Here is a 24942-nt window from a genome sequence, read left to right as displayed (position 1 = left end):
AATTCAGCAAAGTGGCAGAATATAAAATCAATGCACAGAAATCAGTAGCTGTTACTAAAAATGAGACAGAAGAGAGAAAAATTAAAGAGTCTATCCCATTTACAACTGCACCAAAACCCGTAAGATACCTAAGAATAAACTTAACCAAAGAGGCAAAGGATCTGTACTCAGAAAACTACAGAACACTCATGAAAGAAACTGAGGAAAATACAAAGAAATGGAAAAAACTCATATAACTCCTGGAACATATACTGTTAAATGAACAGAACAAATTCTGCTAAAATGTCTATGCTATCTAGAGCAATCTTACATTCAATGCAACCCCTATCAAAACACCATCAACTTTTTTCACAGAGTTGGAAAAAATAATCCTAAAATTTGTATGGAAACAGAGAAGGTCCCAAATAGCCAGAGGGATGCTGAAAAAGAAAACCAAAACTGGTGGCATCACAATGCCAGACTTCAAGCTCTACTACAAAGCTGTCATCATCAAGATCAAGACAGTATGGTACTGGCCCAAAAACAGACACACAGATCAATGGAACAGAATAGAGAACCCAGAAATGGACCCTTCACTCCATGGGCAACTAATCTTCGACAAAATAGGAAAGAATGTCCAATGGAAAAAAGACAGTCTCTTCAACAAATGGTGTTGGGAAAATGGGACAACCACATGCAGAAGAATGAAACTGGACCTGTTCCTTTCACCATACACAAAAATAGATTCAAAATGGATGAAAGACCTAAACGTGAGACAGAAATCCATCAAAATCCTAGAGAACATAGGCAGCAAACTCTTCCACCTTGGCTGCAGCAACTTCTTGCTGGACATGTCTCCAAGGCAAGGGAAACAAAGGCAAATATGAACTATTGGGACTTTATCAAGATAAAAAGCTTTTGCATAGCAAAGGAAACAGACAACAAAAAACTGACAGAATGGGAGAATATATTTGCAAATGACAGATCAGATAAAGGGCTAGTATTCAAAATCATTAAAGAACTTATCAAACTCAACACCCAACGTACAAATAATCCAGTCAAGAAATGCGCAGCAGACATGAACAGACATTTCTCCACAGAAGACATAAACAGCCAAGACACACGAAAAATCCTCCACATCACTAGGCAGCAGGGAAATACAAATCAAAACCACAATGAGAAACCACCTCACACCAGTCAGAATGGCAAAAATTAACAAGTGAAAAAACGACAGTTGCTGGTAAGAATGCAGAGAAAGGGGAACCCTCCTACACTGCTGGGGAGAATGCAAGCTGGTATAGCCACTCTGGAAAACAGTATGGAGTTTCCTCAAAAAGTTGGAAATAGAGCTTTCCTATGACCCAGCAACTGTCCCACTGGGTATTTACCCAAAAGATACAAATGTAGTGATCTGAAGGGGCACATGTACCCAATGTTTATAGCAGCAAAGTCCACAATAGCTAAACTATGGAAAGGGCCAAAATGCTCATCAACAGATGAATGGATAAAGAAGATGTGGTACACACACACACACACACACACACACACAATGGGATATCAGTCAGCCATCAAAAAATGAAAACTTGCCATTTGCAATGCAGTGGACGAAACTAAAGAGTATTATGCTAAGTGAAGTAAGTCAACCAGAGAAAGACAATTATACTACAATCTCACTCATATGTGGAATTTAAAAAACAAAACAGAGGAACATAGGAGAAAAGAAGAAAAAATAAAACAACATGAAACCGGAGAGGGAGACAAACCATATGAGACTCTTGATCTTAGGAAACAAACTGAGGGTTGCTAGAGGGGAGGGTGGGTGGAGGGATGGGGGAACTGGGTGATGGACATTAGGAGGGCATGGATATAATGAGCACTGTTTATTATATAAAACTGATGAATCACAGAACTGTACCTCTGAAACCAATTAATACATTAAATGTTAATTAACTGAATTTTAATTAAAAATGTTTAAACACTGAAAAAAGAAAAAAGTGAATATATAAACAAATTGAGGTATATCCATAAAATGGAACACTATTCAATAAACGTTAATTTCTCACCATAAGTGAATCTCAAAATAATTATGTCAAGTGAAGAAAATCTAAACAAAAAGAGTACCTGTTACATGATTTTACCTATACAAAATGCAAACCAGTCAAAATGCCAGAAATGAGATGAATGGTTGCCTGGAAATGGAAGACAGCAAGCAGCTGGAGAGGTTAGGAGCAAAAGGGAATGATCACAAAGGGGCATAAGAAAACTTTTGCGGGTGATGGATATATTCAATATCTTGACTATGGTGATAGTCTCACAGTATATACATACATCAAAACTTAATTTTAAAAATGTACAATTTGTGGGGAGGAGTCAAGATGGCGGAGAAGTAGCAGGCTGAGACTACTTCAGCTAGCCGGAGATCAGCTGGATAGCTCATCTAAAGATTGCAAACACCTGAAAATCCATCGACAGATCGAAGAGAAGAAGAACAGCAATTCTGGAAACAGAAAAACAACCACTTTCTGAAAGGTGTTTTCTTTTTTTTTTTTTTAATTCTTTTCTTTTTTTTCTTTTTTCTCTTTTTTCTTTTTTTTTTTTATTTCTTCCTTTTTGAACCCCTTTTTATCCCCTTTATCCCCCCTCACGATTTTGGATCTCTTCTAATTTGGTTAAAGCATATTTTCCTGGGGTTGTTGCCACCCTTTTAGTATTTTACTTGCCCCTTCATATACTCTTATCTGGACAAAATGACAAGACGAAAAAATTCAACACAAAAAAAAGAACAAGAGGCAGTACCGAAGGCTAGGGACCTAATCAATACAGACATTGGTAATATGTCAGATCTAGAGTTCAGAATGACAATTCTCAAGGTTCTAGCCGGGCTCGAAAAAGGCATGGAAGATATTAGAGAAACCCTCTCGAGAGATATAAAAGCCCTTTCTGGAGAAATAAAAGAACTAAAATCTAACCAAGTTGAAATCAAAAAAGCTATTAATGAGGTGCAATCAAAAATGGAGGCTCTCACTGCTAGGATAAATGAGGCAGAAGAAAGAATTAGTGATATAGAAGACCAAATGACAGAGAATAAAGAAGCTGAGCAAAAGAGGGACAAACAGCTACTGGACCACGAGGGGAGAATTAGAGAGATAAGTGACACCATAAGACGAAACAACATTAGAATAATTGGGATTCCAGAAGAAGAAGAAAGAGAGAGAGGAGCAGAAAGTATACTAGAGAGAATTATTGGGGAGAATTTCCCCAATATGGCAAAGGGAACGAGCATCAAAATTCAGGAGGTTCAGAGAACGCCCCTCAAAATCAATAAGAATAGGCCCACACCCCGTCACCTAATAGTAAAATTTACAAGTCTCAGTGACAAAGAGAAAATCCTGAAAGCAGCCCGGGAAAAGAAGTCTGTAACATACAATGGTAAAAATATTAGATTGGCAGCTGACTTATCCACAGAGACCTGGCAGGCCAGAAAGAGCTGGCATGATATTTTCAGAGCACTAAATGAGAAAAACATGCAGCCCAGAATACTATATCCAGCTAGGCTATCATTGAAAATAGAAGGAGAGATTAAAAGCTTCCAGGACAAACAACAACTGAAAGAATTTGCAAACACCAAACCAGCTCTAAAGGAAATCTTGAAAGGGGTCCTCTAAGCAAAGAGAGATCCTACAAGTGGTAGATCAGAAAGGAACAGAGACCATATACAGTAACAGCCACCTTACAGGCAATACAATGGCCCTAAATTCATATCTCTCAATAGTTACCCTGAATGTTAATGGGCTAAATGCCCCTGTCAAAAGACACAGGGTATCAGAATGGATAAAAAAACAAAACCCATCTATATGTTGCCTCCAAGAAACACATTTTAAGCCCGAAGACACCTCCAGATTTAAAGTGAGGGGGTGGAAAAGAATTTACCATGCTAATGGACATCAGAAGAAAGCAGGAGTGGCAATCCTTATATCAGATCAATTAGATTTTAAGGCAAAGACTATAATAAGAGATGAGGAAGGACACTATATCATACTCAAAGGGTCTGTCCAACAAGAAGATTTAACAATTTTAAATATCTATGCCCCCAACGTGGGAGCAGCCAACTATATAAACCAATTAATAACAAAATCAAAGAAACACATCAACAATAATACAATAATAGTAGGGGACTTTAACACTCCCCTCACTGAAATGGACAGATCATCCAAGCAAAAGATCAGCAAGGAAATAAAGGCCTTAAACGACACACTGGACCAGATGGACATCACAGATATATTCAGAACATTTCATCCCAAAGCAACAGAATACACATTCTTCTCTAGTGCACATGGGACATTCTCCAGAATAGATCACATCCTCGGTCCTAAATCAGGACTCAATCGGTATCAAAAGATTGGGATCATTCCCTGCATATTTTCAGACCACAATGCTCTAAAGCTAGAACTCAACCACAAAAGGAAGTTTGAAAAGAACCAAAATACATGGAGACTAAACAGCATCCTTCTAAAGAATGAATGGGTGAACCGGGAAATTAAAGAAGAATTGAAAAAAATCATGGAAACAAATGATAATGAAAATACAACGGTTCAAAATCTGTGGGACACAACAAAGGCAGTCCTGAGAGGAAAATATATAGTGGTACAAGACTTTCTCAAGAAACAAGAAAGGTCTCAGGTACACAATCTAACCCTACACCTAAAGGAGCTGGAAAAAGAACAAGAAAGAAACCCTAAGCCTAGCAGGAGAAGAGAAATCATAAAGATCAGAGCAGAAATCAATGAAATAGAAACCAAAAAAACAATAGAACAAATCAACGAAAGTAGGAGCTGGTTCTTTGAAAGAATTAATAAAATTGATAAACCCCTGGCCCGACTTATCAAAAAGAAAAGAGAAAGGACCCAAATAAATAAAATCATGAATGAAAGAGGAGAGATCACAACTAACACCAAAGAAATACAAACTATTATAAGAACATACTATGAGCAACTCTACGGCAATAAATTTGACAATCTGGAAGAAATGGATGCATTCCTAGAAACATATAAACTACCACAACTGAACCAGGAAGAAATAGAAAGCCTGAACAGACCCATAACCAGTAAGGAGATTGAAACAGTCATTAAAAATCTCCAAACAAACAAAAGCCCAGGGCCAGACGGCTTCCCAGGGGAATTCTACCAAACATTTAAAGAAGAACTAATTCCTATTCTCCTGAAACTGTTCCAAAAAATAGAAATGGAAGGAAAACTTCCAAACTCATTTTATGAGGCCAGCATCACCTTGATCCCAAAACCAGGCAAGGATCCCACCAAAAAAGAGAGCTATAGACCAATATCCTTGATGAACACAGATGCGAAAATACTCAACAAAATACTAGCCAATAGGATTCAACAGTACATTAAAAAGATTATTCACCACGACCAAGTGGGATTTATTCCAGGGCTGCAAGGTTGGTTCAACATCCGCAAATCAGTCAATGTGATACAACACATCAATAAAAGTAAGAACAAGAACCATATGATACTCTCAATAGATGCTGAAAAAGCATTTGACAAAGTACAGCATCCCTTCCTGATCAAAACTCTTCAAAGTGTAGGGATAGAGGGCACATACCTCAATATCATCAAAGCCATCTATGAAAAACCCACCGCAAATATCATTCTCAATGGAGAAAAACTGAAAGCTTTTCCGCTAAGGTCAGGAACACGGCAGGGATGTCCATTATCACCACTGCTATTCAACATAGTACTAGAGGTCCTAGCCTCAGCAATCAGACAACAAAAAGAAATTAAAGGCATCCAAATCGGCAAAGAAGAAGTCAAATTATCACTCTTCGCAGATGATATGATACTATATGTGGAAAACCCAAAAGACTCCACTCCAAAACTGCTAGAACTTGGAAAGGAATTCAGTAAAGTGTCAGGATATAAAATCAATGCACAGAAATCAGTTGCATTTCTCTACACCAACAGCAAGACAGAAGAAAGGGAAATTAAGGAGTCAATCCCATTTACAATTGCACCAAAAACCATAAGATACCTAGGAATAAACCTAACCAAAGAGACACAGAATCTATACTCAGAAAACTATAAAGTACTCATGAAAGAAATTGAGGAAGACACAAAGAAATGGAAAAATGTTCCATGCTCCTGGATTGGAAGAATAAATATTGTGAAAATGTCTATGCTACCTAAAGCAATCTACACATTTAATGCAATTCCTATCAAAGTACCATCCATCTTTTTCAAAGAAATGGAACAAATAATTCTAAAATTTATATGGAACCAGAAAAGACCTCGAATAGCTAAAGGGATATTGAAAAAGAAAGCCAACGTTGGTGGCATCACAATTCCGGACTTCAAGCTCTATTACAAAGCTGTCATCATCAAGACAGCATGGTACTGGCACAAAAACAGACCCATAGATCAATGGAACAGAATAGAGAGCCCAGAAATAGACTCTCAACTCTATGGTCAACTAATCTTCGACAAAGCAGGAACGAATGTCCAATGGAAAAAAGACAGCCTCTTCAATAAATGGTGTTGGGAAAATTGGACAGCCACCTGCAGAAAAATGAAATTGGACCATTTCCTTACACCACACACGAAAATAGACTCAAAATGGATGAAGGACCTCAATGTGAGAAAGGAATCCATCAAAATCCTTGAGGAGAACACAGGCAGCAACCTCTTCGACCTCAGCCGCAGCAACATCTTCCTAGGAACATCGCCAACGGCAAGGGAAGCAAGGGCAAAAATGAACTATTGGGATTTCATCAAGATCAAAAGCTTTTGCACAGCAAAGGAAACAGTTAACAAAATCAAAAGACAACTGACAGAATGGGAGAAGATATTTGCAAATGACATATCAGATAAAGGACTATTGTCCAGAATCTATAAAGAACTTAGCAAACTCAACACCCAAAGAACAAATAATCCAATCAAGAAATGGGCAGAGGACATGAACAGACATTTCTGCAAAGAAGACATCCAGATGGCCAACAGACACATGAAAAAGTGCTCCATATCACTCAGCATCAGGGAAATACAAATCAAAACCACAATGCGATATCACCTCACACCAGTCAGAATGGCTAAAATCAACAAGTCAGGAAATGACAGATGCTGGCGAGGATGTGGAGAAAGGGGAACCCTCCTACACTGTTGGTGGGAATGCAAGCTGGTGCAACCTCTCTGGAAAACAGCATGGAGGTTCCTCAAAATGTTGAAAATAGAACTGCCCTATGACCCAGCAATTGCACTATTGGGTATTTACCCTAAAGATACAAACGTAGTGATCCAAAGGGGCACGTGTACTCGAATGTTATAGCAGCAATGTCCACAATAGCCAAACTATGGAAAGAACCTAGATGTCCATCAACAGATGAATGGATCAAGAAGATGTGGTATATATACACAATGGAATACTATGCAGCCATCAAAAGAAATGAAATCTTGCCATTTGCGACAACATGGATGGAACTAGAGCATATCATGCTTAGCGAAATAAGTCAAGCGGAGAAAGACAACTATCATATGATCTCCCTGATATGAGGAAGTGGTGATGCAACATGGGGGCTTAAGTGGGTACGAGAAGAATCAATGAAACAAGATGGGATTGGGAGGGAGACAAACCATAAGTGACTCTTAATCTCACAAAACAAACTGAGGGTTGCTGGGGGGAGGGGGTTTGGGAGAAGGGGGTGGTATTATGGACATTGGGGAGGGTATGTGTTTTGGTGAGTGCTGTGAAGTGTGTAAACCTGGTGATTCACAGACCTGTACCCCTGGGGATAAAAATATATGTTTATAAAAAATAAAAAATTATATTAAAAAAAAAAAAAGTACAATTTGTTATTTATTATATTTATATTCAATAAAGCTGTTTTTAAAAATAAACATTGTAAATTACAGGAAAAAAATTTTTCCTAAAAGTGAATTTTAGGTCCAAATGTCACAGTAAAGTTTTTCTTTAAAAAAAAAAAAGTTATGGAAGGGTACTTAATAACATCCGGAAATGTTTGTTACAGAAGTAGAAAATGCAGGGGTGCCTAAGTGGTTCAGTCAGTTAAGTGTCTGACTCTTGACTTCAGCTTACATCTTGGATCTCAGGGTCATGAGTTCAGGCGCCATGCTGGATTCTATGCTGGGCATGAAGCCTACTAACACAAACACAGACTACAAAATACAGCATTATATAATCCTTATTTTGTAAAAAGCCTATTTATATGCCTATATAAGCATAGAAAAAAAACAAAAGATAAGCACTAAAATATTATATATGGAAGACAGGTGTGATTTTATCATTTGCTTGTACATTTCCTGTACCTTTCTTATTTTACAACAAGCATAAATTATATTTAAAACCACGGGAAAAATGTCAAGCCCACCTGAAAACCAATGGAGGAGGTAAAAGGGTTCCTTCTGTCCTTTGCACATCAGAAAACAGTGACCAAATACAAAAGAAAATGAGACTTAAGTTAAGACTGGGGGCGCCTGGGTGGCTCAGTGGGTTAAGCCTCTGCTTTCAGCTCAGTTCATGATCTCAGGGTTCTGGGATCGAGTCCCACATCGGGCTCTCTGCTCAGCAGGGAGCCTGCTTCCTCCTCTCTCTCTGCTTGCCTCTCTGCCTACTTGTGATCTCTCTCTGTCAAATAAATAAAATCTTTAAAAAAAAAAAAAGACTGAAGTTAAAGCCTCCACTTCAAGAAATAACCTAGAAGTCCTCAAATTCCATTCCTTTTCACACAAGTTTATGCAATACTCAAAAACATATTCAACAAAAACAACTGATTGTTGTTGGCCCCAAATCCACTCTACAAAATTATCATCTACGACATCACTTAAAGGCCTTATCAGTGTAATCCGGATTTATCTAAAACAGCACTATTCAGTTATTTAAACATCTGCCCTCTGCTCAGGTCATAATCCCAGGCTCCTGGGATAGAGTCCAGCATTGGGCTCCTTGCTCAGCAGGGAGCCTGCTTCTCCCTCTGTTCTGTGCGTGTGTATGTGTGTGCCTGACAAATAAATAAAAGAAAAAAATCTTGAAAAAATAAAATAAATAAAACAGCAGTATTCAAACAATTTTAGCAAATGATCTTTTTCAAAATTAAATCTTATAGAACTCTGATATTTAAAAGACTGTCATTTTATTCATGCATATTAAAAATAAAAATATTAATTCAGAGTATTTTATATCAAAGATATATGTCAGATCTTTATTTCCATTTTAGCTAATATGCTGGAGGTCTCTAATGTTTTAAAATACAGTTTACAGCCCATTTGGATATATTTATCTTTTATTGTGACTTAAAATGGTTGAAGATATAGGTAAACAACATTCAAAACAAAATTCGGCAGAATCTTAAAGTATATCCCACTCAACAGTTTTGCAAAACTTGTCAATAATGATTATTTCAAGCTTATTAACATAGTATACAAAAGCTTTCACAATCTAAGCCTTCTTTACCCTTCCATTCTCATCTCTCACAACTCTATGATATATACTTACACCCTAATAAAACTAAACTGCTTGTAGGTCACTGAACTCACATTTGCTCACCTCATATTGATCCCTCTGCCTAGAATGCAATCTCCTAATCTCACCTTTCAGTCATTTTTAATATTCAACTCAGTCACTACTTCCTTCTGAAAGTCTTTTCTAGATGTTTCCCTTATTTTCTTCTAATCCATTCCGAGTTAAGAGTCATTGTGAGCTCTTCCATAATGCCATGTATTTATCCATATCAATTTATTTACTTCACTATATTCTAATCAGCCATTTGTATTCCGATCTCCTACACTAGGCTAAATCGTCCTTAAGAGCAAAGATTACATCTTAGTCATCTTAATACCCCCAAACCTTACATAATAGCTGGTACATGTCAGGTAGTCAATAAACACATGTTGAATGAATATTAAGCATTCTTCCATTTAAGAAAAGGACAGTAAAAGCAAGAAATTGCACAAGTCTTGGGATTCCACAACCCCAAAAGCTTTATAATTTGATGCCTAAGGAAAATCATGGAATTTAACTCAACAAGTACATTTGGAGTAACTAATAAATGCCTAATATTGTGCAAAGGATTAATGAGTGATATAAAGGAAGTATGGGTCAGGGTGCCAGGATGGCTCAGTCAGTTGAGTATCTGCCTTTTGCTTGGGTCATGACCTCCAGGTCCTAGGATTAAGTCCCACAAGCAGGCTTCCTGCTCAGCAGGGAGTCTGTTTCTCCTCTCCCTTTGCCACTCCCCCCAACTCATGCTCCTTCTCTCTCCAAAAAAAAAAAAAAGAGGCAGTATAGGTCAAGTTTCATCCTCCAGAGAGAAAAGTTCCATACAGAATCATGAAAACTGACTTCCTGGGGCACCTGGATGGCTCAGTCAGTTAAGTGTCCCACCTGTGGTTTTGGCTCAGGTTATGATCTCAGGGTCATAAGCTCACCCTGGAGTTGGGCTCTGTGCTCAGCAGGCAGTCAGCTTGAGATTCTCTCTCTCTGTTCCCTCTGCCCTTCCCCCACTCATATTTGCTCACACTCTCCCTCCTTCTCCTCTTTCTCTAGAATAAATAAATCTTTAAAAAAAAAAAAAAAAAAAAAAAAGACCTCCTGCTTCCAGCATGAGAGAATGAGCAGGTTGATAAATACTCTTCACAAGAGTCAAACAACAACCATTTCAGTGATGTGGAATTCAATCAAAGGCATTCAACAAACTGAAAAGTGTTTACTCATGAAACAACTGGGTAGGACATGAGTCTACAGCAATCTTACCCTTGGCTACTCCCATCTCCTCCCACCTCTGTCAGTGTAGGAGTTTTAACAAGGGTAAGGCAAACTGGGAAGACCAGGATCACCACTGCTGGAGGGTAATCTGTTGATCTGATGCACCATGAGTTAAAGTGGAGATTTCTGTGGTCACCTAACTGTGAGAGCCAGTGGCACCTTTAGCCTGAGTCTGTAGGACTCTATGTGGCAAGCAACAAACTAGCAGGCTAGCTAGGGATTTTACAGGAATTCTGGAGGTTGAGACAGCTGGGGGGGTGGGGGGGGGTGGGGGGCAAGGGAGACTCAATAAAATATTAACTACTACAGGTTACACTAAGACTGTGTACTGGAGACTGAAGCAGGTCCATGGCACTCACACATCCTTGGCCAACAAAGCTATACATATGGCAAGAGAGGCTGGTGCAAAGTAAAAGCCAGGGCAAGCCTGAAAATGACTGGTGTCTGAACGCACTCTGTTACCCTCATTTAGATCCATCAGCAGTACTAGCCATATTAGTATTAAGCATTCGCTGTAATAGTCAAATTGTCTGAACACAACTTCTGACCAATCCTTGAACACTAAGGTATGCAGACACAGGAAGCCAGGTTTAAAAAAATAAATAAAACCAGCAGACATCAAGAATGACATAAAGTAGGGGCACCTGGGTGGCTCAGTCAGTTAAGCATCTGCCTTCAGCTCACTTCATGATCCCAGGGTCCTGGATCAAGCCCTGCACCGGGCTCCCTGCTCAGTGGGGAAACTGTTTCTCCCTCTCCCTCTGTGTCCAAGTTCTTCAGAATAAATTCAGTGAAATTCAATGAAAGTGCAAGAATTATATATTGCAAACTAAAAAAAATTGAGAGAAATTAAAAACCTAAATAGAGAGACATAACATATTCATGAATTGGAAGACTCTTGAGTTAGCTATTTTTCCCACACTGATCTATGGATTCAATGCAAATCTTATCAAATCACAACAGATGTTTTTTGTAGAAACTGACAAGTGGGTCCTAAATTTTGTATGTAAATGGAAAGAATCTGGAATCACTTTTGAAAAAGTTGGAAAGATTTACACTACCTATTTTGAGGTTTTTTTTTGGATTTTTATTTGTATTTATTTTTCTTAAGTAAATGTGGGGCTCGAACTCACAACCCCAAGATCAAGAGTCGCATGTTCCACTGAGCCAGCCAGACACCCTGAACTACCCACTTTGAAACTTACTATAACACTACAGTTACCAAGGCAGTGTGGTACTGGAGTAAAGATAGGAATCTAGATGAATAGAACAGGATTGAGACTATAAATAAACCCTTATGATATAAGCAACTGATTTTTTTAATAGAGATGCCAATAGAATTCAAGGGAAAAAAAACAGCCTTTTTAATAATGATAGGGCAATTTGATGGCCAGTTGGTATAAAAAAAATTTTTTTTTAACTTTAGGGTAACTGGGTGACTCAATCAGTTAAGCATCTGCCTTCAGCTCAGGTCATGATTCTGGGGTCCTGAGATTGAGCCCCAGGTAGGGCCCCCTGCTCAGTGAGGAATCCGCTTCTTCTCCCTCTGCTCCTTCCCCCACTTGTGCACATGGATGCACGCACACTTGTTCTCCCTCTCAAATACATAAAATCTTAAAAAAAAAAAAAATGTTTAAAACTTCGACCATACACAAATGTTAATTCAATATGGGTCCTAGATCTAAATGAAGGAGCTAAAAGTAAACAGAGGAGAAAATCTTTGTGATCTTGGATCAGGCAAAAAGTTCTTTAAACACATTATCAAGATCCTAAGCCCAAAAAGGAAAAACTTATAAACTATACTTCATCAAAAACCTCTGTACTTTGGGGTGCCTGGGTGGCTCAGTGGGTTAGGCTGCTGCCTTCGGCTCGGGTCATGATCTCAGGGTCCTGGGATCGAGTCCCACATCGGGCTCTCTGCTCAGCAGGGAGCCTGCTTCCTCCTCTCTCTCTGCCTGCCTCTCTGCCTACTTGTGATCTCTGTCTGTCAAATAAATAAATAAAATCTTTAAAAAAAAAAAAAAAAAAACACCTCTGTACTTCAAAGACACAAATATAAGAAAAAGTAAGCCACAGACCGGGAGAAAATCTTTGCAAATATATCTCTAATAAAAGACTTTAACACAGAATATATAAAGATCTTTTACAACTCAATAATAAAACAAAAAAACAGAGGTTAAAAATGGGCAAAAGATTTGAATAGAATTGCACCAAAGATGACTTATAAAAGGTTAATAATAAGCACAGAAAATGCAACATCATTCATACTTAGGGAAATGCAAATTAAAATCACAAATAGAGTTTTGGGAGCCCCCAACCCCCATGTTGTTCAAAGGTCAACCATAGATTCTTTCTCTATATTATGATGCTAACCAAAGACTTGACCTATCACCATTTGCAAGTTCACATCTCTGTAGAGAGTATCTTTGTATAGATGGGTTTACATTTATAGTGCTACACAATGTTTCTTGACTAACAATTTTCATTTAATCAAAAAACTAAAGGTGATAAGCATTCTTCTCTTGGCTTCCAGGATTCTACCCTTTCCTGGTTTTCCTCCATACTCTCTCTTTCCACCTACCCACTACATGTGATGTTCACCAGCCCTCTTCTGATTCCACACATCCTCTTTAGCAATCCCACCTACACCCAGGATCTGAATTACCAGTATTGCTGATGACTTCTGACTCTCTCTCCAATTCAGAGAAACTTCTCCCCAATTTTACTTGATTCGTTAACTCCCTCCTGGTTAGGTTTAATACTTACCTGAATACACTCAGATTACACTTACATACTTCTAATCTGACATTTCCTTAATTATAATGTATTCTCTCTGCAGTTCTAGGTCAGGTGTCCTTCCAACATGCCACCAATTACACTCTCATTTATCTTTATAGCACCTTCGATTTATATTACAAATAACTACATATAAATTTTAAATAACCATTCATTTTCTCCCACCAGGCACTGCTTGAGACTTGGCACTATGTCTTATTAACAATCTTCCCAGTACCTAGTATAGTGCAAGACCCATGACAGGCACTCAAATACTGACTAAACCAATAAACAGAAGAAATTAAACATGCTTTAAATTGTAAACATATAGGGCACTTGGGTAGCTCATTTGGTCAAGTGTCCGACTCTTGGCTTTGGCTCAGGTTGTGATCTCAGGGTCATGAGACTGAGCCCCATGTTGGACTCTGCACTCAGCACGGAGTCTACCCTCTGCCACTTCTCCCCCACGTACACATGCACTTGCACTATCCAAAACAAACCTTTAAAAAATTAATGAAAAATAAATTGTAAACACACTACCTCTGAAAAAAAACTTTCAGTAATTTATTTTTTCTAAAGAGAAAACGGGCCAAAAAAAGTTAAGTGACTAACTCAGTCAAGTCTTCATCTCCTGAATCGTCCCCAAAATCATAATGCCTATTAGTTCATGCTTACTGATCTAAGCTTCCCATTAACCTCCAAAAGTAACATAAAAATATTATTTGGAGAAGAACCATTTCAAATGCATCCACCCCAGCTTTTGCTGGCTTTGTCAGCTGTAGGTAACTCAGATATTAATTATTACTTAATAGTTGTTCTGTTCAACATAGACTAATCTTTAATTTAACCAGTCTTTTCACATATCCTTCATATATAATTCAATATATATCACACATCTGTATGTGAAAAATAATGTGCAAGTTACAATTTGTCAGCACTCCAAAAATATCTAATTATATCGTATGCTCTTTAAGTTTAACAATATCTCAAGCGTCTGCCTTAAACCAAAATGTGATTCAGAGGTGAAAAACATATTGAACGTGAATGCTAAAGATAAGCACTTCAACTTAGCAGAAAAATCCCTATAGTCCATTGCTAACGTTTTCAGTGGTTGCTATGTTATCCTGCAATTGTGTTACTGGGCAACAACTCAGAAGCTAGGATAGCAAGCTTACAAAAAAACAAATGACTCAAACCAGGATTTATAAAAATACTGAGACTCTACTTGTTTATACCTTTAAATGAAACAATTCCTGTCATAAGCATCAGACATAGGATTTACAGCAAGACTACAAAAATTACCCAGAATTTATTTAAAGACATATTTTGGAAGTGACAGGCACATTCCAAAATGAAATGGATAGGTTTAGGTTCCTCCCATCTCTATGAATTTTAGTGCAAAAGAAATTTAAAGTTATAATATACAGAAAACAAGTAACTGGGCACATCCTGCTTTCTTAATTTCTTTACTACTGGATTATATCTCAGTTACTTTAAAAAAAAAAAAAAAAAGCTGGACTAGCTAGACTATACAGCCTGTGATCTCTCCATGACCTACAGAGGCAGCCTCAATGGAAAAACATAAAAATTAAGATAACTGTTACTTTATGAGGGCCAAATAAAAGTACTGACATAATTCATAAATAAGACCTGACCAGGAAAAAAGTAAAACGGAATAGAGTAAAATGGAGAGATAGGGAGAAAGGGATTATATAAGGGAGGTAGAGGGAGGAGAGAGTTGGGGAAGTGTTTTTAAAATCAAGATTCTACTAAGGAAGAACCAGGAAACTGACCAAACTCCCCAAGCCCACTTGAGAGTAGTGCCAGCATTCCTGAGAGAGTTCTTACTGCTGATATTGTCATGGGAAATTATCAAATATCACACTTTCTAGGAATAAAACTTTCCTTCCAATTCCCATGAATTCATGCTCTTTAATTCCCTTTCTTGTGATTTACAGTTGCCCTTCCTCTCTCAGCTACTCTCTCAAAGATTGTCTTTTACTTCTACTACACTATAAAAGGGGGAAAAAAGTACAAATGCGCATTCATCTCTAAGAAACATTTATTCAGCGGGAAAAAAGTACAAATGCGCATTCATCTCTAAGAAACATTTATTCAGCAACTTCTATTTGGAAGATACTAAGGATACACATCAGTGAGATCTGGTATCCTGCCCTTAAGGAGCTTACAATCTAATTAGGAAGGTAAGGCATATATATCCAAAATGATAAAATGCAATATAAAGTTTCAGATGAGAATGGCTAATAAAAACATCCTATAGAATTTCAGAGAAGAAAGAGTTCAGAACGTGTTACCCTAAAATATTCCACTTTGGCATATTATTTTGAGTTAAAAAAACTTAACAAACACCAGATGCAAGAGAGGCACTCTGACCCTTCTTTTTCTTCCTGAAAATAGAAAATAAATATCCCAGAAGAAAAAAACTCTGTACCAGAAGTGAAGAAGACATTCTTATCACCAGAGATAGGGAATCAAAGCCAAGAAATATGTACAAACAAGCCTTATTAAACTAATCTTTATCTTCCTAGTCACTTCCCCACAATTCATGACTCAGCACAAAAACCTTTGTCTTTTTTACACAAATTTATTGTTTCTTTATCTAAAAGATATAAAAGCTTTCTACTCAGGGCACCTAGGTGGCTCAGTGGGTTCAGCCTCTGCCTTCAGCTCAGGTCATGATCTCAAGTTCTGGGATCGTGCCCGCATCGGGCTCTCTGCTCAGCAGGGAGCCTGCCCTCTACCCCCACTGCTCTCTGCCTACGTGTGCTCTCTCTCTCAGTCAAATAAATAAATAAAATCTTTAAGAAAAAAAAAAGCTTTCTGCTCTGGTTGCTTCAAGTCTTCTTTCTCCTGTGAAGGCCCCCAAGTACACATAAAAATTTTTTTAAACTTGTATGCTTTCCTCTGTTAATCTGTTTTATGTCAATTTAACGCTTAGGCCAGCTAGAGACTCTAAGAGTAGAGAACTTTTCCTCCCCGGCAGAGATTACAGTGGAGTTGAACTTCATAGAAAAGGAACAATTCAGATTTTAGGAAAGAAGGAAAGAAATCAGGACGGTAGGCAGAATAACACAAAGGCTTGGAAGAAAGGAAGAAAGCACATAGGAGTTTTAGAGGATAGTGAGGAAATCATTCTGGACACACAGTTTTTCTATGAAGAACATGAACATGAAATGGCAGACTGAGAGGAAATTTTGAAGAGTTCAGATTAAGAAATGTGAACTTTAGGTAGAAAAAAGTACTTCAGGAAATTTTTTACAAATGTACATACACACATGCCCTACAAGTACACACAGATTAGACAATCTGACAAAATCACTGAACTTAATACATTATGTATGACAAAATTAAAATAAAATTCAATTACTTTAGACGGAGATAGTACCTAGAAAACACACAAAGAATTCTGACAATTAACTAATGTTTCCGTTAAGATTTCATTCTTCTAAACTTCTTGAATTAGAACTTCCATGTTACAAAATACTGACTTCCGATTACTAAGAACTTTATTATACAACATGAGTCATTCTTGATTTTTCTTCTCTGCTTGTCTTGCCCAACTCTTGAATATTTCATTACTTCAACATCAGCATATGGAAAAGAAAAAGGGGGAGGAAACTATAATGAAGTCAACAGATTTTTGCAATGTAGTAAGTCATGCAACTTCAAGTTCCAATTCCCATTACCAATGGTTTGATTTCAAAGAAGTCATTCAGTCTCATAGTGTCTCAAATGTTCTCACTTCCTTTCTTACATACTTGAAAGTTTATAGAACTCAAAAAAATCATGAAAAAGTGCTCTGAAAACTACTGCCATACAGTCATACAAATTGTATCAATAAGGGTTCAATGAGCAGGGAAAAGAGTAAGGTTATTCGCTTGACCAAGGCTTAAAAGCCACTTGTAGATTGTGTTTCAATCTCCCAACACACTATACCCTAAATTGGTATTATCTTATTATTTGAAAAATTCCTGAATATAGCCTGCACACTTCATCTGGTTAGAAAATACTCAAAAGAAAGAATACTGGACATACACTGTCCTATATAACCAAAGGGTAAGAGCTTCGCTGCGCCAGGGTGGACGGGCTGTCTCCGGGTAGCGAGGCGGCCCAGTGGCTGCCGACCCGCCGACACGCCACCCTCAAAGCCACTTGCCACTTTGAAGAGTCCTGTATGACACGAATATTCAAAATATTCTAGTAATTCCACACAAAATGATTTTGAAATCAAAACTCAGTACAGAAGGTGCCTATTAACTAAAACCACCTACAGGCTAAACCCATGAATTTACAGAATTCTGAATCCGGTTAATTGCAGGATAGTTACATTTAATTATATTCTAGTTGAGTATTGGACTTGTTTACGGAGACGTTGCTGGGTGACAGAAGCACTGCTTTCACAACCTACTCAGTTTTAGATCTCAAGTATTCTCTGCTCAGAGTCTAAACACTATCAACTGTAACATATATAAGAAATTAAGAACAAGCTTCTTGCCATCCTAGACATCTCTGAGCCTTCACTGAAACAGCTTCACAACCAAAACAGCTTTACAAGGAATGTAACTGTAACTTAAGGTTTTAAAAATACTTGGCAGTGGGCATTTTTAAGAGCTAAGTGCCCATTTATTACGGTCAAAAGCTGGTATAAGGATTTATCAAAATGTCCATTTAAGCCAGGCATTCATTTACTCCGTCTAGACCTTATCTCTGGAATTAAAATTGTCTGCGGGGTCTTGGAAAACGGCAGCATAGTTTTTTCATCACAAATGAAACTGGTGGTACCACACGTCCAGCCACTTAAACTAGCTACACAAGCGCCAAGCTAGAGTGCATCCAAAAACACCCAAAAGGGGCGCCTGGCTGGCTCAGGTCCAAGAGCACGCGGCTCGCAATCTCCGGGTGGTGAGTTCGAGTCCCGCACGGGGTGCAGAGATTACTTACATACATACATACCGCACTGGGTGCAGAGATTACTTACATACATACATAAACTTAAGAAACAAAGGAGAAGAAAAAAAAAAAAGTCCCTAAGAAGTTTCACGTGCACTTAACTCGCCACCGAACATGTCTCAGCGCCTCCATTTCTAACACCCGCTCCAATTACTTTACAGGAAAAGTAACAACACAACATTCAAAGCCAAGTTGTTTAGAAAAGGGGAGCATCCCCAAAACGACGGACCAGACAGCGTCCCCACAAAAAGAGGTTACGTACCAGACTCACACACAGTCCCTGCGACTTGCGCGCGTAAAACTTAACAGCGCCCGGTGCTGTGGCCGCGCTCGCCACCTGGGAACACCGGCACCCGCTCGACTCTCCTCGCCCCGGCATTGGGGCTCAGGGGTGCAGTTCCACACGCGGGGTGCTGGCCCGGCGGGCAGCCGCTCGCGGCGCAGGCTGAAGAGGACGAGCAGGGAAAGCAGGGCCGAGCGCGCCCCTCGGACTCCCACTCCAGGGAAAAGGTGAGGTTTCCCTGGAGAGCTCCGAGGACCGAAAGGGCGGCGGTGGAGAGAAGAGCTTCGCTGCGCCCGGGTGGACGGGCTGTCTCCGGGTAGCGAGGCGGCCCAGTGGCTGCCGACCCGCCGACACGCCACCCTCAGCCCGCCGCCCGCCGCCCGTGCAGCCCCGCGGAGCGCGTCGGTCCCGAGTCCTGAGGGCGCGCGAGCCAGGAAGTCCCGCCCCTACGGCGACGTCACCGGCGCCGCGGACGCCGGCCCCGGTCGGCAGCCGTTAGAGGGAGGAGACGAGCGGAGTTCGAGCGGGAGCGACGGCCGACCACGGCGGGAACGCCGGGGGGAGGCAGCGCTACGGCGGAGCGCCGGGGGGCCACAGAGATCCCTCCAGCCGAGAGCGGGCACGTGCTTCAACCAGCCGGACTGAAGTGCGTGGCTGAGCGAGGAGCCGGTCTCCCTCGCCTCCTCGCAGCGCTAGGTTTCTAGGGGGATTTTCCCCCTTTTCGCGCTTCCCTTTGCCGGCTCTTCGCCCAGAGCAGGAGGTCCTGCTTCTGCCTTCGTCCCCGATCGTGCACATTTCATGATTCTGGAGTCGCCTGCCTGCCACGTCAGCCTGGGAGCAGGAGCTCCCGAGCGGCGAGTCCGCTCAGCTTGCCTGGAGGAACCGGCCGGGTCAGCACCAGGGCCCCGGGGTGAATACTTCCCCGCCCCCCGCATCCTGCTCCAGAGTCAGGGTGCCCACTGGGGATAACATTGTGAGCTCTTTATCTTGAGGTTGCAAACTAAAGTTGGAAGAGAAGGTACCAGTTTTTGAGAGCGTCGGTTCTATGCCAAGGGCTGAAATAAGGTAGTTTAAGTCTCTAAGAATATGTAGTGGAAGGAACAGGCGCTCTTCCTTTCCCACGTTTGCTCAGTGACCTGGGTTGGGGTGGCGGTTCTCCTGCATTGTAAAGCACAGCTCATTTTTACATAGGCTGTAGCCGTGATTGGAAAGGCAACTCAGATAGGACCTTTTTGGGGGGACCATCTTTTTTTTTTTTTGAAATGGGGAAAGAGGAGCCATTCCACGAGAGGATGCGCTGGCTAATGGAGTGTCAGCACATGGATTACAAAGGTGTGGGATACAGTACCAGTGAACAGAACATAGAATCCAGAAGCATACTGCTGTACCTTGTACAAGTGTTTAATAATACGAGCTCACATTTGCTGAGCATTTAGGTATCAAGTACAAGAGGCCTTTTTCAGGTTGTATTAGTTAACACTAAGCCAGGTGCAATTATCTGACTTTAGAACATTACCCAGAGCCATTCCTGGTAAATGTTGACGCCAGACTTCTGAACTCCAGAAGTCTTGGTGGTCATCAGTAAACTATATGCTATAAATCACTGCTAAGTGGGGAAAAGATTATCTGAGAAATAACAACCAATGGAGACAGGCCCTCGATCTCCTTTCTCAAATAAATACCAGATGAATCAAAAATTTAAAGAAATGTAAAGAATGAAGCCATAAAAAACACTATAAGAAGATCAAGGAGAGTATTTGTATAATCTTGAGGTGAGAAAAGCCTTTGCTAACTATGAAATGAAAAACAGAAATCATAACAGAAAAAATTGGATGAAGAACAGAACAGCCTTTGCTAACTATGAAACAACAGAAATCATAACAAAAAATAACATGAAGATGATAATCTATATACAAGTTGTAATCTTCTATACACAAATAATGAACCACCGGAAACTACATTTGTATCGTGCAGAAAAAGAAGGAAAAATACTAATATACAAAGAGCTCATAGAATATCAATTTTAAGGGGTGCCTGGGTGGTACAGTCTGTTAAGCATCCCACTCTTGGTTTCAGCTCAGGTTGTGATCTCAGGGTTGTGAAATTGAGCCCTTCAGTGGGCTCTGTGCTCAGTGCAGAGTCTGCTTAACACTCCCTCTCCCTCTTCCCTCTCCTTCTCACCCCCACATGAATGCATGTGTGCTGTCTCCAATCTTTAATTTTTAAAAAAGTTTCCAAAACACCACAAAAAAATTACCAAAGGAAATCAATAGGACATATTTAAATCAAGAAAAACAAACATCTAATTAAATGAAAAAGATGTTCTACATTCCAAACAGATCCTTTTTGTCCCTCTGCATATATAGGGATATGGGGTTACAACTACTATTGTGCACTATTGATGTTAAGGTTGAAATTGGGACAGTCTTAATTACCAAAATTTCATTAGCCTTTGCCCCAAAATCTCATTTCCTGGTCCATTCATAAGGAAAACATTCATATGGATGTCCCTCACTCCCTTTTTTTCCTCACTCCCTTTTTTGTAATAAGTGTTTTTGGAAACAATATAAGTGCCATCACTAGGATGCTAGTTAAATTACCGTGCATGTGCACAATGGAATACCCTTATGCTATTAATAACATGATGAATCTTTATTTACATGAAAATATGTTCATAACATATAGGCCCTCCCATAAAAGTAGACTATAAATCAGCAGGAACAGCATCTTCTTGACATGAATATATATGTGTGTATAAATATACAAAAAGATCTGGAGAGATGTTGGCCAAAAAACAAGTGATTTTTATTTTGTCTTTTGGATTTTTTTTATCTCGTTTGAATTTTTTTATGTCTGTATCATTTTTACAAAAAAAAAAAAAACTTTTATTTTTAATTAAAGCCAGTGAAAGGGGAGCCAGTTGACTGTAGATGCCCATAGTTAGATGACCAATGTGAAATAATTATATCTGAGAGCTAAATTCTCAGCTTTTTAAGTATCCATACATTTGATGATATTAATTTACCTCAAGTTGGTAAATGTAACTCATCACTTGGACGTGATGATTCCGACTTCTTAAATTGGCCACTGTATCCATCCTATGTTTTGTTCTCTGTGTACTTCTCATGGTATTTGTCACACTGTCCTTCTTTCTGTCACTAGACTATTTGCTCCTATAATATGTATCCTTTTCTGCCATATGTTATATATTTGTTTTCCCCTGATACATTATTTGTCATCTATTTTATTTTTTATGCAGAAATTTTACTTTTAAAGCAGTCAAAATGCTAATGAATTATACAGATAATATTAAGGGATAGTTCAACTTTATGCCAATAAATTTGACAACTTAAGTAAAATGAACAAATTCCTAAAAAAATAAAAAGAACCGACACAAGAAGAAAAAGAAAAGCTAAATGGACCGATATCTATTAAAGAAATGGAATTTCTAATCAAAAACTTTCCTACAAAGAGAACTCCAGGGCCAGATGACTTCACCAGTAAATTTATCAGACTTTTAAAGAAGATAAAATACTAATCCTATAGATTTCAGAGAATAAAGCAGGAATGAACACTTCCAAACTCATTTTATGAAGCCAATATACTCCTGATATCAAAACTTGACCAGGACATTCTACAAAATAATTACAAACCAATAACCCTCATGAATATAGATGATAAAATGCCTAATTAAATATTGGCAAATTGAACCTTGCAATATAAAGGATGTGATGCTAAGGAAAGTGTGGTTTAGCACTGAAAAGTCAGTGTTAGTTCACTACACTAACAAAATGGAAGAGAAAAATAAAACAATGGTCTCAGTAGATGCAGGAAAAGCATCTGACAAAATTCAAACCCATTCACTTAAAAAAAAAATTTAAGCAAGTTAAGTATAGAAAGGAACTTCCTTAGTATAACAATCATCTTTGAAAAATGTAGTGTTGAAATATTAAATCTTTTCCCCCTAAGTTCAGGAACAATGTAAGATTCTAAGAATGTTTGCTCTCACCACTTCTATTCAGGGGTATGTTGAAGGTCTTAATCAATGTAAAAATGTAACAAAACATAATTGATGTAATCAATGTAACAAAATAATAAAATGCATAAAAATTGGAAAAACTTGGACTTTATGCAACAAAACTACAGTAGTCAACACAGCTGTACTGCCAAAAACATACATATAATACAATATAATATACATATACATATAATATACATATACATACAATTCAGAGTCCGTAAATAATACCTTTACATTTATGGTCAATTGACCTTGACAAAGGTGCCAAGACAATTCCATAGGGCAAAGAACAGTCCTCTCATAAAGTTATGCTGGGAAAACATGGAAAAGAATGAACTTGGACCCCTATACATAATACAAATGTTAAGATGAAGCAAAGATCTCAACGCAAGAACTAAAACTAAAACTCAGAAAAAAGCATAGCCATAAATCTTCATGGCATAACAATGGTTTCTTAGATGTGACACGAAGAACACAAACAACCAAAGGAAGAAAAAATTATACTTTATCAAAATTAAAAAATTTTGTGCTTCAAAGAACACTATCAAGAAAGTGAAAAAACCACATCTCCTGGTGTGCCTCTCAAGCCAAGCCTTGCCCCCACACCTGCCCGGCTACCAATGAAGTGTGAACACCATATGTGGAAGAAGATTCCATAAGTTGGTTGATACCAAGATATTTCTGAGTAATCGGTGTGTGACAACTGTGTGACCGAGGAGGAAGGGATCCAGGTTTCCCAGCAGAACACCAAGGACTTCTTTTGCGTTCTGAACCTTAAGAAGAAATGTGATATCTCACAGCCCAAGGCGCTGGCAGTGCCGATATATCCACGGCCTCTGCCTTATTTTGCTAGTAAATTCTGCATCAGTGTGACTGATGCATCCAGAAGATGCTATGGCTTCCTCAAAAGTCTGGGGGTGTGCACTGTCTTTGATAGGATAGCTGGGGATTTCAGCTTCCTGGAGAGTCAGAAAGAACCTGTGCCTCAATACCACTAGCACAGTGAGGAAGAGCCAGTGTTCCCCAAGCTCACCTCCACCTATCCCAGCTGGGTCCCCTACTTGGAACGTGTGCTGGGCCACCCTGTCACCCCACCACCACCACCACCTCTATACCACCAAGTCTTCCCAGCAGATCATGAGCTCTCTGGTGAAAGATTACTTCACCAGACAGCAGAACCTGTCTTCAGACAAGATTTTCCACATTATTATGGTCTCTGTTATAATAAGCTGAAGGCCCTTCGAGAAGATTTTCCCATAGCTTCCCATGGTTCCTGGGGTACTGACTGAGTGCGTATTAATCTCAGGTGAAATTGTTCAGATAATGGAGCAAAGTGACCTCTGGTGTAATGACACTGCCACGTATACCCCGTTTTCAGGCCTGTAGGAGAAGGTGAGGCACTGACACCACGATGGAGCTGGGACCAGCAGATATCTGGCGCACAGCTTCAGACCTGTGGCCCAGCAGCTGTTTCATGAGGATGTGAGGGAGGTCACCTGCTGCACCCTGAGGAGCAAAGACTTCCAGGAGGTCACCGCTGAAAAGAATGGGGAGGTTTTGTTATGCTTTGCTTCTGGGTACTGCTTTCGAAACATCCAGGATATGGTTCTGGAGCTGGAGAAGGGCAAGTTGCCATGCCACTTGGTGGAAGTGCTTGCCTGGACCAGTGGATGTTTAAATGACAGAGGTCCAGCCTAGACCAAGGATGGGCATGCAGACAAGGTGCTGCTGTGGCAGATGGAAGGTATCAACACTGACCTCGTTGTGCAGCCCCTATACCAGCGCCCACATGCAGGAGCTATACCAGGAGCGCCTGAACAGGGCCAACTCCCCTGGAGCCCAGGAAGCCCTGCACACAATGTACCAGGACCCAGGGCTCTCTGCCGTCACCGGAAACATCAAGAGCTAAAGGTCGAAAAGGCTGGGAGGCAGGTCCTATCAGCTGCCCAAGGAGGGCATCAAAGACCCAGGAGGAAAACCACTCAGCTTCTCAGTTATCACTTTTGTTTTTTCAGAATTCTCTACCCCCTAATTGTTGGTGGCTCCCTCGGTCAGTTTGATTTGGTGCTACCTTTGTAATAATGTGTGACTGGAATATTTTAATAAGAGAAGGACTGCCCCAAGT

General features: G+C 39.5%; 1 protein-coding gene, 1 long non-coding RNA gene and 1 pseudogene across 4 annotated transcripts in view; 2 read left to right on the top strand and 1 right to left on the bottom strand.

Annotated features, from left to right (window-relative positions):
• Positions 1-19678, bottom strand: part of CEP83 (centrosomal protein 83) — a 134406-nt gene extending 114728 nt beyond the window's left edge. Inside the window, exon 1 of one of the 2 annotated variants that reach the window (XR_014313911.1) lies at positions 18776-19238. The gene's annotated coding sequence lies outside the window, so the exon portion shown is untranslated. Of the gene's footprint in view, positions 1-18775 lie in introns of both variants that reach the window. The other variant, XM_082739297.1, reaches the window with a different exon arrangement.
• On the top strand, positions 8660-16101 carry LOC309869006. The gene is made up of 2 exons (XR_014313925.1): positions 8660-15573; positions 15624-16101. It is a non-coding gene; the product is annotated as an uncharacterized lncRNA (long non-coding RNA).
• Positions 19679-20088: 410 nt separating the features above from the next.
• On the top strand, positions 20089-24726 carry LOC309868816 (nuclear prelamin A recognition factor pseudogene; annotated as a pseudogene). The gene is made up of 2 exons: positions 20089-20180; positions 23468-24726. The product of its transcript is annotated as a nuclear prelamin A recognition factor pseudogene (transcript).
• The last annotated feature ends 216 nt before the right edge of the window (positions 24727-24942 follow it).

This window comes from Mustela nivalis (genome assembly GCF_964662115.1).
Source record: "Mustela nivalis genome assembly, chromosome: 7".
Lineage (NCBI taxonomy): Eukaryota > Metazoa > Chordata > Mammalia > Carnivora > Mustelidae > Mustela > Mustela nivalis.
This window is presented reverse-complemented; position numbering and strand designations above follow the sequence as displayed.